This window comes from Balaenoptera physalus (genome assembly GCF_965194825.1).
Source record: "Balaenoptera physalus genome assembly, chromosome: 11".
NCBI lineage: Eukaryota > Metazoa > Chordata > Mammalia > Artiodactyla > Balaenopteridae > Balaenoptera > Balaenoptera physalus.
In genome coordinates this window covers 15,099,759-15,112,148 of record NC_138896.1, presented here as the reverse complement: position 1 = coordinate 15,112,148, position 12,390 = coordinate 15,099,759, and the positions used below count along the sequence as shown (strand labels likewise).

The following is a 12,390-nucleotide window of genomic DNA, read 5'->3' as shown; positions in this document are numbered from 1 at the left end:
TCTAATGCATATATTTTCTCCATAAGGCACATCACAGCCCTCTTGCACTTAGAAGCACCAGATAGCATTTAATACTACGCTTCGGGTCATTTTAAACAGTGAAATCACCAATAAAAGCACAAATATGTTAAACACGTGGCACTAAATAGACCATAAAAAGGACAATTGTTTACGGTATGAGAGCTGAAACAAGTCAGAGCATCACCTTGTGCAACCTCAGCTGGGAGTGTGCATGCTGGGCAACTCAAAATTTTCACCTTTCTTTGCATGTTTGCAAATGACCACAAAAATGCCATGAGTATTGATCTTGGGGTCATAAATAAGTTGTAGCGAGAGTAGGTAAATTCACAAACATGGAATCTGTGAATAATGAGTGCACAGGATGAATGCCTGTGTTCTCCCCGAATTTGTATGTTGAAGCTCTACCCCCCAGCGTGGCTGGACTTGGAGGTGGGGCATCCAAGAAAGTAAATTAAGGTTAAATGAGGTCATAAGGGTGAGGCCCTGATCTGATAGGATTAGTGCCCTTAGAAGAAACATGGGCGAGCTCCCCACTCCAGCTTATAAATACTGAGAAGAAGCCACATGAGGACATGGTGAGAGGGCAGCTGTCTGCAAACTGGGAGGAAAGCTCTCACCAGAAACTGAATCAGCCTGAACCTTGATCTTGGACTTCTAGGTTCCAGAATTGTAAAAAAAAAAAAGTAAATTAAATCTCTTTTGTTTAAGTTAATCAGTCTATGGTATTTTGTAATAACAGCTGAGTAGACTAAGACAATGAGGATCAACTATACTATTATAACTCCACTTTAAGGATGAGGAAATTCAGGCACAGAGATCATATGTAACTAGCACATAATGATAATATCTACTATATTTAATGGACCAAACTTCAAACCTAAGCAGTCTGAGTCCAGATTATATGTTTTAAGTGCTGGAACATGTTGCTGGACTACTTCCCTTGATGAGACCACATGATTAGGCTGCCCTTCCATTTGAGCTCTGAAACACAGCTCTTCCTTTCCTGACAATATAGGTTCTCCTGCAGCTCTCAGATTCCCTAATGGCTCAAGACTTAACAAAAGAGCAGAATATAGATATGACACATTCTTTGAGAGCTGGGAGATGATCCTCCTGCCTGGATAGGACTGGAACACCAGTTCTCTCAGCTTCCTGCAGTGGGTCAATCTCCTCTTGAAAATTTCCTCTCCTTGGTCATTTTGTGTCCATTAACCAGGGAGAAAGCTTTCCCAGTGCACTGTCCATATTACTATATTGTAACAATTGAAACTATTAATTACTTTCTTTCCATATGTCTGAGTGCAGCCAACATACTTTATTTAGTGATACTTGAGTTCATTGATTCTTAATACTTTTTGGGTCATGGACCATTTTGATAATCTCAGGAAAATGATTGACAGATTCCCCCAGAAAAACGCACATGCAGAATGACATAGAAGTTTTGCATAAATTTCAGAAGCTCAGGTACCTTCTCCCTTCTGAAAACCCTTGCTGTATTGATAGCCATCTCATTGACACAGAAAGGATGGAAGCCTCTGCTCAACTCAACACAGTGTTAATGACAGCAAATGGACCATCTAGATGGGAAGGATGGGCATGAATGTGAAGGTGGGTCTCTGGTCATTGCAGAGCCTCTTGTTTCATTACATCAGGCTTACCTTTATCTTGTATTTCAGCACCTCGTCTTTATTCTCACAGTCCTTTAGCTGTTTGCAAGCCCTTCTCACTCTTAAACAGGAGCAAAGCACAACACTTACGTGTAAAGAGAGAAACGTTCTGCTTCCCTTCAGAGGCGCATTGGTTTCTGAACCTTGGGAAATGGGTGATGTTACCACATGGTCAGGCAGAGTTTCCAATGGCAACTGAAAGCAGAATAGCAGGAAACCAGTTCAACAGCTGACACCAAAATGCTTTTCCATATGTAAAGCTGTCTTAAACCCACAAGAGACACTGAGAATAAACTTTGTGCTTTCTTTTCTTTTTGCTTAATACCAAATGGGTCAGAGAGAAGCGCTGGACACTTTCAAAAATGCACTTATAATTTTGAATCCAAGCTGTGAGAGTACCCATTGGAGACAACTGTTCTCTCATGGCCTGCTTTGAATAAACAATCATGGCTCTGTGTGATATTACTTCTTAACTAGATTCTAGCATTGAACTCTTGGCTCGCCATGGTTACTTGCATTTTAAACCAGCGTCTCCTTTTCCTTCCCCTTGGCTAAGATTCCTGCTTACTTGGCAGTGGCTCCTTCTCATTTGAACTTTTGCCCTCTTTTAATCTGCACCAAATTTTAGTCTAAAAGAACCTTTCACAGGCACTTTTTGTTACTCTGAGTTTCTTTCTTGTGTGAGAACCAGCTTAGGGAGCTGGTTACTGGAAAACACTCAAGGGCCTCTCTTCCTTCTCTGGGAAGCCACCAGTGACAGGCTGTTTTGTGTGTATAATTTCCTTTAAAAAAAAAAAATTGAGGAAGCACAAGATGCAAGCTGTTTGCTGAAAACAAAACGTTTGCTTTCAAAAGCAAGTGAACACACACATATTTGCATGTGTCCATGTGGCTTTGCTCTTGTCCATTCCAGGGCTGCTCCTCCTTATTTCCCTAGCATATAGCACTGTTGAAATTATTACAGATCAAAAGCCAAACCAGTGAAGTCTTTATTCCCTCCCAACTTCCCATACCAGTTACATTTCAGTGAGGCGTTCCAGGTCCTCAACACCTGTGGAACCCATTTCCCTTTCAAAAGAATAACCAGTATGTCAAGCCCTCTTCTCATTTAACAGTTGGACGATCTGCTTCCTACTTAAGCAGAGCCTACCGTTTACTCGGAACCTCATGCTTCTGCCTGCCCATTCTGTGGATTCACGCCCATACCTGGGCTATAGACACTCAGTTCTGTTGTGCTCTCCTTGCTCACTCTAGCCATGCCTAAGCACCCAGCCACGGCAGTTCCTTTCCCTGGATCAAATGCACCATCTCTCTACATTCCTTTTCCTGAACCTCAGAACATATAGGTCTGTTCAGAGCCATGAGCCCCACCAACAATCTAGTGTCCAGCTGAAGCTGGAACCTACTTCACAGCCTGATAATTCCATTCTACAAATTCTCCTCTACCCCTTGCTGAATATTCTAGACCTTCTCTCTCTTTCTTTTCACTCTGTCACTCTCAGTGACCTTCTTGCCCTCTATTTGACTCAGAAGATAGTTTACTGGCTTACACTACTTCTTTTGCTCACACTCATTCTTTTTTCACACCCGTCATCCAGTCTTATAGGGCAGATAAACTTCCTCTTTCAGAAAGCCAATCCCTGTCCTCGGGAAGATGGCGGAAGAGTAAGACGCGGAGATCACCTTCCTTCCCACAGATACAGTAGAAATACATCTACACGTGGAACTGCTCCTACAGAACACCCACTGAACGCTGGCAGAAAACGTCCGACCTCCAAAAAGGCAAGAAACTCCCCCCGTACTTGGGTAGGGCAAAAGAAAAAAGAAATAACAGAGACAAAAGAATAGGGACGGCACCTGCACTAGTGGGAGGGAGCCGTGAAGGAGGAAAGATTTCCACGCACTAGGAAGCCCCTTCGCGGGCAGAGACTGCGGGTGGCAGAGGGGGGAAGCTTCGGCGCCACGGAGGAGAGCGCAGCCACAGGGGTGCGGAGGGCAAAGCGGAGAGGTTCCCGCACGGAGGCTCGGCGCCGAGCAGCACTCTCCAGCCCGAGAGGCTTGTCTGCTCACCCGCCGGGGCGGGCGGGGCTGGGAGCTGAGGCTCGGGCTTCCGTCGGATCGCAGGGAGAGGACTGGGGTTGGCGGCGTGAACACAGACTGAAGGCGTTAGTGCACCACAGCTAGCCAAGAGGGAGTCCGGGAAAAAGTCTGCAGCTGCCGAAGAGGCAGGAGACTTTTTCTTCCCTCTTGGTTTCCGGGTGCGCGAGGAGAGGGGATTCAGAGCGCTGCCTAAACGAACTTCAGAGACGGGCGCGAGCCGCAGCTACCAACGCGGATCCCACAGCAACAGGGGCGCAGAGGGAAAAACGGAGAGATTCCCGCACAGAGGCTCGGCGCCGAGCAGCACTCTCCAGCCCGAGAGGCTTGTCTGCTCCCCCGCCGGGGCGGGCGGGGCTGGGAGCTGAGGCTCGGCTTCGGTCGGATCGCAGGGAGAGGACTGAGGCTGGCAGCGTGAACACAGCCTGAAGGGATTAGCGCACAACAGCTGGCTGGGAGGGAGACCGGGAAAAAGTCTGCAGCTGCCGAAGAGGCAAGGGACTTTTTCTTGCCTCTTTGTTTCGCGGCGCGCAAGGAGAGGGGATTCAGAGCGCCGCCTAAACGACCTCCAGAGAAGGGCGCGAGCCGCGGCGATCACCGCAGACCCCACAGCAACAGGGGCGCAGAGGAAAAAAACGGAGAGACTCCCGCACAGAGGCTCGGCGCGGAGCAGCACTCACCAGCCCGAGAGGCTTGTCTGCTCGGCGGGCGGGGCTGGGAGCTGAGGCTCGGGTTTCGGTTTCGGTTGGATCGCAGGGAGAGGACTGGGGCTGGCGGCGTGAACACAGCCTGAAGGGGTTAGCGCACCACAGCTGGCTGGTAGGGAGTCCGGGAAAAAGTCTGCAGCTGCCGAAGAGGCAAGAGACTTTTTCTTGCCTCTTTGTTTCACGGCGCGCAAGGAGAGGGGATTCAGAGTGCCGCCTAAACGAACTCCAGAGAAAGGCGTGAGCCGCGGCGATCAGCACGGACCCCAGAGACGGGCGTGAGACGCTGGGGCTGCTGCTGCCGCCTCCAAAAAGCCTGTGTGTGAGCACAAGTCACTCTCCACATCGCCCCTCCCGGGAGCCTGTGCAGCCCGCCACTGCCAGGGTCCCGTGATCCGGGGACAAGTTCCCCGGGAGAACGCACTGCCCGCCTCAGGCTGGTGCAACGTCACGCCAGCCTCGGCCGCCGCAGGCTCACCCCGCCTCCTCTGTACACCTCCCTCCCCGCGGCCTGAGTGAGCCAGAGCCCCCGAAGCAGCTGCTCCTTTAACCCCGTCCTGTCTGTGCGGGGAATAGACGCCCTCAGGCGACCTACACGCAGAGGCGGGTCCAAATCCAAAGCTGAACCCCAGGAACTGTGTGAACAGGGAAGATAAGGGGAAATCTCTCCCAGCAACCTTAGAAGCAGCGGATTAAAACTCCACAAACAACTTGATGTGCCTGCATCTGGTGAATACCTGAATAGACAACGAATCATCCCAAATTCAGGAGGTGGACTTTGGGAGCAGGATATATTAATTTTTCCCCTTTTCCTTTATTTGTGAGTGTATATGTATATGCTTCTGGGTGCGATTTTGTCTGTATAGCTTTGCTTTACAATAGCTTTATTTTACTTCACTATATTATAGCCTCTTTCTTTCTTTCTTTCTTTCTTTCTTTCTATTTTTTCTCCCTTTTACTCTGAGCCGTGTGGACGAAAGGCTCTTGGTACTCCAGCCAGGCATCAGGGCCGTGCCTCCGAAGTGGGAGAGCCAACTTCAGGACACTGGTCCACAAGAGACCTCCCAGCTTCACGTAATACCAAACGGCAAAAATCTCTCAGAGATCTCCATCTCAACATCAAGACCCAGCTTCACTCAACGACCAACAAGCTACAGTGCTGGACACCATATGCCAAACAACTAGCAAGACAGGAACACAGCCCCATCCATTAGCAGAGAGGCTGCCTAAAATCATAATAAGGCCACAGACACCCCAAAATACACCACCAGACGTGGACGTGCCCACCAGAAAGACAAGAGCCAACCTCATCCACCAGAGCTCAGGCACTAGTTCCCTCCACCAGGAAGCCTACACAACCCACTGAACCAACCTTAGCCACTGGGGACAGATACCAAAAACAACAGGAACTACGAACCTGCAGCCTGTGAAAAGGAGACCCCAAACACAGTAAGATAAGCAAAATGAGACGACAGAAAAACACACAGCAGATGAAGGAGCAAGGTCAGAACATACCAGACTTAACAAATGAAGAGGAAATAGGTAGTCTACCTGAAAAAGAATTCAGAATAATGATAGTAAGGATGATCCAAAATCTTGGAAATAGAATAGACAAAATGCAAGAAACATTTAACAAGGACGTAGAAGAACTAAAGAGGAACCAAGCAATGATGAAAACCACAATAAATGAAATTAAAAATACTCTAGATGGGATCAATAGCAGAATAACTGAGGCAGAAGAAAGGATAAGTGACCTGGAAGATAAAATGGTGGAAATAACTACTGCAGAGCAGGATAAAGAAAAAAGAATGAAAAGAACTGAGGACAGTCTCAGAGACCTCTGGGACAACATTAAACGCGCCAACATTCGAATTATAGGGGTCCCAGAAGAAGAAGAGAAAAAGAAAGGGACTGAGAAGATATTTGAAGAGATTATAGTTGAAAACTTCCCTAATATGGGAAAGGAAATAGTTAATCAAGTCCTGGAAGCACAGAGAGTCCCATACAGGATAAACCCAAGGAGAAACACACCAAGACACATATTAATCAAACTATCAAAAATTAAATATAAGGAAAACATATTAAAGGCAGCAAGGGAAAAAAAACAAATAACACACAAGGGAATCCCCATAAGGTTAACATCTGATCTTTCAGCAGAAACTCTGCAAGCCAGAAGGGAGTGGCAGGATATACTTAAAGTGATGAAGGAGAAAAACCTGCAACCAAGATTACACTACCCAGCAAGGATCTCATTCAGATTCGATGGAGAAATTAAAACCTTTACAGACAAGCAAAAGCTGAGAGAGTTCAGCACCACCAAACCAGCTTTACAACAAATGCTAAAGGAACTTCTCTAGGCAAGAAACACAAGAGAAGGAAAACACCTACAATAACAAACCCAAAACATTTAAGAAAATGGGAATAGGAACATACATATCGATAATTACCTTGAATGTAAATGGATTAAATGCTCCCACCAAAAGACACAGGCTGGCTGAATGGATACAAAAACAAGACCCATATATATGCTGTCTACAAGAGACCCACTTCAGACCTAGAGACACATATAGACTGAAAGTGAGGGGATGGAAAAAGATATTCCATGCAAATGGAAATCAAAAGAAAGCTGGAGTAGCAATTCTCATATCAGACAAAATAGACTTTAAAATAAAGACTATTACAAGAGACAAAGAAGGACACTATATAATGATCAAGGGATCGATACAAGAGGAAGGTATAACAATTGTAAATATTTATGCACCCAACATAGGAGCACCTCAATACATAAGGCAAATACTAACAGCCATAAAAGGGGAAATCGACAGCAACACAATCATAGTAGGGGACTTTAACACCCCACTCTCACCAATGGACAGATCATCCAAAATGAAAATAAATAAGGAAACACAAGCTTTAAATGATACATTAAACAAGATAGACTTAATTGATATTTATAGGACATTCCATCCAAAAACAACAGAATACACATTTTTCTCAAGTGCTCATGGAACATTCTCCAGGATAGATCATATCTTGGGTCACAAATCAAGCCTTGGTAAATTTAAGAAAATTGAAATCGTATCAAGTATCTTTTCCGACCACAACGCTATGAGACTAGATATCAATTACAGGAAAAGACCTGTAAAAAATACAAACACATGGAGGCTACACAATACATTACTTAATAACGAAGTGATCACTGAAGAAATCAAAGGGGAAATCAAAAAATACCTAGAAACAAATGACAATGGAGATACGACGACCCAAAACCTATGGGACGCAGCAAAAGCAGTGCTAAGAGGGAAGTTTATAGCAATACAAGCCTACCTCAAGAAACAGGAAACATCTCGAATAAACAACCTAACCTTGCACCTAAAGCAATTAGAGAAAGAAGAACAAAAAAACCCCAAAGCCAGCAGAAGGAAAGAAATTATAAAGATCAGGTCAGAAATAAATGAAAAAGAAATGAAGGAAACAATAGCAAAAATCAATGAAACTAAAAGCTGGTTCTTTGAGAAGATAAACAAAATTGATAAACCATTAGCCAGACTCATCAAGAGAAAAAGGGAGAAGACTCAGATCAATAGAATTAGAAATGAAAAAGGAGAAGTAACCACTGACACTGGAGAAATACAAAAGATCATGAGAGATTACTACAAGCAACTCTATGCCAATAAAATGGACAACCTGGAAGAAATGGACAGATTCTTAGAAATGCACAAACTGCCAAGACTGAACCAGGAAGAAATAGAAAATATGAACAGACCAATCACAAGCACTGAAATTGAAACTGTGATTAAAAACCTTCCAACAAACAAAAGCCCAGGACCAGATGGCTTCACAGGTGAATTCTATCAAACATTTAGAGAAGAGCTAACACCTATCCTTCTCAAACTCTTCCAAAATATTGTAGAGGGAGGAACACTCCCAAACTCATTCTACGAGGCCACCATCACCCTGATACCAAAACCAGACAAAGATGTCACAAAGAAAGAAAACTACAGGCCAATATCACTGATGAACATAGATGCAAAAATCCTCAACAAAATACTAGCAAACAGAATCCAACAGCACATTAAAAGGATCATACACCATGATCAAGTGGGGTTTATCCCAGGAATGCAAGGATTCTTCAATATACGCAAATCAATCAATGTGATACATCATATTAACAAACTGAAGGAGAAAAACCATATGATCATCTCAATAGATGCAGAGAAAGCTTTCGACAAAATTCAACACCCATTTATGATAAAAGCCCTGCAGAAAGTAGGCATAGAGGGAACTTTCCTCAACATAATAAAGGCCATATATGACAAACCCACAGCCAACATTGTCCTCAATGGTGAAAAACTGAAACCATTTCCACTAAGATCAGGAACAAGACAAGGTTGCCCACTCTCACCACTATTATTCAACATAGTTTTGGAAGTGTTAGCCACAGCAATCAGAGAAGACAAAGAAATAAAAGGAATCCAAATCGGAAAAGAAGAAGTAAAGCTGTCACTATTTGCAGATGACATGATACTATACATAGAGAATCCTAAAGATGCTACCAGAAAACTCCTAGAGCTAATCAATGAATTTGGTAAAGTAGCAGGATACAAAATTAATGCACAGAAATCTCTTGCATTTCTATACACTAATGACGAAAAATCTGAAAGTGAAATTAAGAAAACACTCCCATTTACCATTGCAACAAAAAGAATAAAATATCTAGGAATAAACCTACCTAAGGAGACAAAAGACCTGTATGCAGAAAATTATAAGACACTGATGAAAGAAATTAAAGATGATACAAATAGATGGAGAGATATACCATGTTCCTGGATTGGAAGAATCAACATTGTGAAAATGACTCTACTACCCAAAGCAATCTACAGATTCAATGCAATCCCTATCAAACTACCACTGGCATTTTTCACAGAACTAGAACAAAAAATTTCACAATTTGTATGGAAACACAAAAGACCCCGAATAGCCAAAGCAATCTTGAGAACGAAAAATGGAGCTGGGGGAATCAGGCTCCCTGACTTCAGACTATATTACAAAGCTTCAGTAATCAAGACAGTTTGGTACTGGCACAAAAACAGAAATATAGATCAATGGAACAGGATAGAAAGCCCAGAGATAAACCCACACACATATGGGCACCTTATTTTTGATAAAGGAGGCAAGCATATACAGTGGAGAAAAGACAGCCTCTTCAATAAGTGGTGCTGGGAAAATTGGACAGGTACATGTAAAAGTATGAAAATAGAACACTCCCTGACACCATGCACAAAAATAAACTCAAAATGGATTAAAGACCTAAGTGTAAGGGCAGACACTATCAAACTCTTAGAGGAAAACATAGGCAGAACACTCTATGACATACATCACAGCAAGATTCTTTTTGACCCAGCTCCCAGAGAAATGGAAATAAGAACACAAATAAACAAATGGGACCTAATGAAACTTAAAAGCTTTTGCACAGCAAAGGAAACCATAAACAAGACCAAAAGACAACCATCAGAATGGGAGAAAATATTTGCAAATGAAGCAACTGACAAAGGATTAATCTCCAAGATTTACAAGCAGCTCATGCAGCTCAATAACAAAAAAACGAATAACCCAATCCAAAAATGGGCAGAAGACCTAAATAGACATTTCTCCAAAGAAGATATACAGATGGCCTACAGACACATGAAAGAATGCTCAACATCATTAATCATTAGAGAAATGCAAATCAAAACTACAATGAGATATCATCTCACACCGGTCAGAATGGCCATCATCAAAAAATCTAGAAACAATAAATGCTGGAGAGGGTGTGGAGGAAAGGGAACACTCTTGCACTGTTGGTGGGAATGTAAATTGATACAGCCACTATGGAGAACAGTATGGAGGTTCCTTAAAAAACTACAAATAGAACTACCATACGACCCAGCAATCCCACTACTGGGCATATACCCTGAGAAAACCATAGGTCAAAAAGAGTCATGTACCAAAATGTTCATTGCAGCTCTATTTACAATAGCCAGGACTTGGAAGCAATCTAAATGTCCATCGACAGATGAATGGATAAAGAAGATGTGGCACATATATACAATGGAATATTACTCAGCCATAAAAAGAAATGAAATGGAGGTATTTGTAATGAGGTGGATGGAGTTAGAGTCTGTCATACAGAGTGAAGTAAGTCAGAAAGAGAAAAACAAATACAGTATGCTAACACATATATACGGAATCTAAGGGGAAAAAAAAAAAAAAAAAAAAAAAAGAGGCCATGAAGAACCTAGTGGCAAGACGGGAATAAAGACACAGACCTACTAGAGAATGGACTTGAGGATATGGGGAGGGGGTGGGGTGAGATGTGACAGGGTAAGAGAGTGTCATGGACATATATACACCACCAAATGTAAAATAGATAACTAGTGGGAAGCAGCCGCATAGCACAGGGAGATCAGCTCGGTGCTTTGTGACCATCTAGAGGGATGGGATGGGGAGGGTGGGAGGGAGGGAGATGCAAGAGGGAAGAGAAATGGGAACATATTGTATATGTATAACTGATTCACTTTGTTATAAAGCAGAAGCTAACACACCATTGTAAGGCAATTATACTTCAATAAAGATGTTAAAAAAAAAAAAAAAAAAGAAAGCCAATCCCTCCATCTGTGTGAGCTCTTGATAAAGTCCTTCCAGATGCAGAGGAGCTGTGCTCCACATTTTCTTCACAATCACACCTATTTACTGTCTACCAGCTCCTACTCTTCTGCCTTCAAACATGCTGAAGTTATTAACAACAACAGCAAATTTCCAAGCAAACTTTCCTGCTCTATATGTTCTTCTTACTACCATCCAGCTTCTTTCCATCCTTATAACCCCACACTTGAATTGTCTCTATCTGCCACTTTTATCCCCTCGTCCCCCCTCCTCTGCTCTCTCATGCCCTTTCGCTCGCTTTCATCTTCACCGTCCTCCTAGGAATTTCTCATGAAGGTCATCGATCGACACAAGGATGCCCTTCACTTTCAGTCTCCTCATCTTCTCCACTACAAATGGCCTGCTTTTAAGATAAAACTCTTATTTTCTGGTTATCACAATGTTTTGATTTCCTCTCCTTTTATGCCTTCTGCTTCTTTATGGGTTCTGCTTTCCAAGGCTCATTCCTTAAATCAGTTACATTTATCAAAAAATTTTTTTGGATGTTGGCTCCATCATAACTCAAATGTAATGAGATGTGGAATAAGACTTTTCTTATTATCTGGAGACTATAGCTCAAGCTTCAATCCCGAGGATAATAGGTCATAGGAAGGGCTGACATTCACCTAGTAGCTAAAATATAGACACACTTCTGGGCAGTTGGCAAATAGACACTTCCCTGAGCTCTACCGCTCCACTACATTGGCCTCGTCCCTGGAACCTCCCTGATTTTCTAATGATCCAGCAAATAGATAGTGGATCCTGGATCATCAAGGCCTTTCCAGAATGATGTTTTAACATCATGGTCTGAATCCATTCCAGTGGTCTGCCATGATGGCCATTAAACACACTGAATACCTCTGTCAATAAGTCTCTCTATGTTCTAAAAAGCAGCCAAAAAGTTAACCTCAAAGGTTTCCTAAGAAGTGATCAGATGGTAACTTCTTTTTCCTTTGCACTTACCCCATCCACTCTATATAAGCGAAAGATAGGAGTGCCTGGAGAGGGAGATAAGTTGTGGAAGGAGAATTATCCACCTAATAACAAGTGCTGTTACCAGGAAAAATGCATATGAAGAAGGGAAGGAAGGCTTTCCCCACTAACCAAGTAAGAGGGGCTCCCTGAGACTTTGAATGTCTGCAAAAGAAACCAGATCATACCCTCAAATCGGATACTTTCAAGATGCAGATTTTTAGCCTTACTCAGTGCATCAAATT

At 43.2% G+C, this 12,390-nt stretch overlaps 1 long non-coding RNA gene across 1 annotated transcript in view; it reads right to left on the bottom strand.

The window, feature by feature from the left end:
* Nucleotides 1-12,390, bottom strand: part of LOC309638843 — a 516,516-nt gene that overhangs the window by 145,154 nt on the left and 358,972 nt on the right. The window contains exon 4 of the long non-coding RNA XR_014251323.1: nt 1,779-1,883. This is a non-coding gene — a long non-coding RNA (uncharacterized lncRNA). The remainder of the gene's footprint in view (nt 1-1,778; nt 1,884-12,390) is intronic.